Below are 3,528 nucleotides of genomic sequence, written 5' to 3'. Positions count from 1 at the left end.
TTCCACATGTAAGTAACTGTGTTCCACAAAAAAAGTTCGCATATGGGCAAGCGATGGTGAGATGTGAGACACCGCTACCGGAGCCGAACGAGATGGTGGAGCGAGTTCGTCTATCAAGGTGCCCGTCAGACTGGTCTGGTGTCGTGTCCACATCTTTATCATTGTGGTTACATAAATAGCCACTGCTCGGTCGCGTACGTGGACTAGTCCAAGACCTCCACAACTACGAGGAAGGGTGAGGGTTTCGTATCCGACCTTAAAAAGCAGACCTGTGCTCACAAAATATCCTACCATCTGAGCTACCGAAGCACGACTCACGGCCGTTCCTCACAGCTGTACTTCTCCCAGTATCCCGTCTCCTACCTTGCAAACTTTACAGAAGCTCTCCTGCGAACCTTGCAGAACTAGCACTCCTGAAAGAAAGGATACTGCGGAGACATGGCTTAGCCACAGCCTGGGGGATGTTTCGGGAATGAGATTTTCACTCTGCAGCGGAGTGTGCGTTGATATGAAACTTCCTGGAAGATTAAAACTGTGTGCCCGACCGAGACAGTTCTGCAAGGTTCGCAGGAGAGCTTCTATAAAGTTTGGAAGGTTGGATACGAGACACTGGCAGAAGTAAAGCTGTGAGGACCGGTCGTGAGTCGTGCTTCGGTAGCTCAGTTGGTAGAGCACTTGCCCGCGAAAGGCAAAGGTCCCGAGTTCGAGTCTAGGTCGGGCACACAGTTTTAATCTGCCAGGAAGTTTCATATCACCGCACACTCCGCTGCAGAGTGAAAATCTCATTCTGGAAAATTTGCATTGGTTTGAATTACGGCGCTATTATAGAAAATGCTAAAAGTGATCAATGCTATTTTAATAAAAATGCCGACAGAAACGAGCAACAGTCCGCAGCTCGTGGTCTCGGGGTCGCGTTCTCGCTTCCCGAGCACGGGGTCCCGGTTTCGATCCCCAGGGTGGTCAGGGATTTTCACCTGCCTCGATGTGACTGGGTGTTTGTGTTGTCCTCATCATTTCATCATCATTCATGAAAGGGGCGAGTTTGGACTGTGCAAACGTTGGGATTTTCTACGGGCGCTGGTACCCGCGCAGTTGAGCGCCCCACAAACCACACATCATCATCAGAAACGAGCAACAAATACGTCGCATAAGAACTAGTACAGCATTATGAGACAATAACGCCCCTGTTTCCATTTGTCGTGGCTTAAGATACGCGTGTACGTACAGTGTGAAAGACTTGGCTGGATCAGGCTCCTATGGTAGTTTCTCACTGTCGTCGCCGGAGAGCCGTTATATTACAGAATGTCAACAACGTTTGTCTGAAAATATTTTTACGAAGTGACGTAGCAATAAGGTACAATGTTTCATTTACTTTTAAAGATCAAAGATCTGTCTGCCATTTCTATGAAATAATAAAAGAGGAAGGAAATTAGGGCAACAGCAATAAATTAAAAACTTAACAATTCGTTCATAGTATACAATAGAAATACAGAGTAGCTGATCTGCTGCCTGTGTCTATATAATATGCCTTTATACGATTCTAGCACTTGAAAATGGACGAATTAACATGAAAAACTGAGTTTTCCAACATCAGTTTTCATATTTTAGCATGACTATTCGCAATGCCCAAATAGTGGCACGATCCGATTACAACATGATCTTTGAGCAGAGTTTAAAAAAAAAAGTAGAATCAATAGGAGAATTACGTTATAACATCCAGACTGCTGCTATATCAGCAAGCTGATTTTTATTACGCAATGTCTCTAAACACATACCTTCTACTCCTCAGTCCCACTGGATCGTAAACAACAGGAAAAGACTGCTGTTTCTTGTGCTATTCAGTCTCTTATCACTTTCCGGGATGTGCAGTGAACGGTGGATGGACTCGTTTTTTTTTCTTTTATTTGCCTATTTCATTTAATATTTTGATTCTATGTATCATGTTCGATTTCTGCATGCACTGCATGGCCGAAAGAACTTTGCATCGTAATTCGGAATAACGCGGGCACTGAAATATCGTATTTATCCGCCGACTCCACGCAAGCAACTTTCAAGTAAAACGTCTCCCCTGTATTGGAATATACATAATGGACGTACGAGTACAGGCTGTAGACACATGGTTGACGACATATGGAACTTTGAGTCTGGCCGTGAGTCGTGATCAGACAGCCAAATGGTTGCGATTTGTCGTAGTGAGCTCGCTCAGACAGGATTATCCCTTACCAACGACATTATATGCACTGGCTCTCGACCCGTTACTTTGCGGCCCACAACACTAAGCTTACACACTACTTAACCTAACTTAAACCTACTTACGCTAAGAGCAGCACATACACCCATCAGCGAGGGAGGACTCGAACCTCCGACGGGGCGAGCCGAGCGGACCGTGAGAACGCGCTCGATTTTTAACACTCAGATTAAACGAGCATTGAAAAGAAACGATATAACCGAAAACCGGTTGTTTCAGCGCCATCCCTAGTCCGTTGTACTAGGCAGGCTTATACAAGAATTGCGACCGGCGGGGCGCGGGCGCGCCCCGCCGGCGCTAGGCAGTGTAGTACCAACGCCCTTTTAATAGAAGCAAGGGAGATGCCCTTGAGCATTAGGCGCCAAATTTTATCGGACAAATTCTACATTCACGGCATAGCCATTATGGACAGATCCGTCTCTCAAAGTAGAGACTGCATTTATCGACTGTGGATTTCATCCCACAGAAGGAATAAAGTGCCAGCCGTTTGTGCCAGCTTTGACACTTGGTCACCTGTCATACATTCTATACGGCGTTCAGCGCATCTACCTGTTTTTGAATATGATCTTCAAACGCTCTGCTCCCAGATCCCAGTCCATTATTTAAGTACGACCTGGCTGGACAGTACTAATGTCAGCGTTGGCTTCAATCGTCTCGTTCAAGCACAATGGCCGGGTTTTCTCTGTGTATATACCGATGGCTCCAATATTCCGCAAGAAGAGTGTACCGGATGCGCTTTTTCCTGCCCTCAGATCCAGATCCGCAAAACCTTCAAACTGCCTACGAGCACTTCTATTTTTACGGCGGAGACAGTGGCAGTTTTGGAAGCACTTAACTTTGTCTCTAGCACTTCCTTCCCCAAGATATTGATAGTATCTGACTCGCAAAGCGTTCTTAAAAACGTTCAGTACAGTCGATGGAACAAAACAACCAACAGTTATATCTTGGATGTGATATCTGAATATATTCGCAGCACACGCACGGGCCGGATGATCCATTTGTTGTGGGTACCTTCCCACTCTGGTATCCTCTATATTGATGAAGTTGATGCATTAGCCAGACAAGCGGCAATCTTAGGCACCGTCCTGGATCTTCACCTTCCTTATACAGACTACTTACGTGAAGTCATGGATCACGCAAGACAACAATGGCAGGAAATGTGGAACGTTTCTCAACAGACAAAAGGCGGTTATTACGCAGTGCTACAACCTCGGATTCCTTCACAGCCGTGGTTCATGAGGACACATCTGGGCCGATCCCCGATTTCTACCATCATAAGA

The sequence above is a fragment of the Schistocerca piceifrons genome, chromosome 1 (assembly GCF_021461385.2).
Source record: "Schistocerca piceifrons isolate TAMUIC-IGC-003096 chromosome 1, iqSchPice1.1, whole genome shotgun sequence".
In the NCBI taxonomy this organism is placed as follows: Eukaryota; Metazoa; Arthropoda; class Insecta; order Orthoptera; family Acrididae; genus Schistocerca; species Schistocerca piceifrons.
This window is presented reverse-complemented; position numbering follows the sequence as displayed.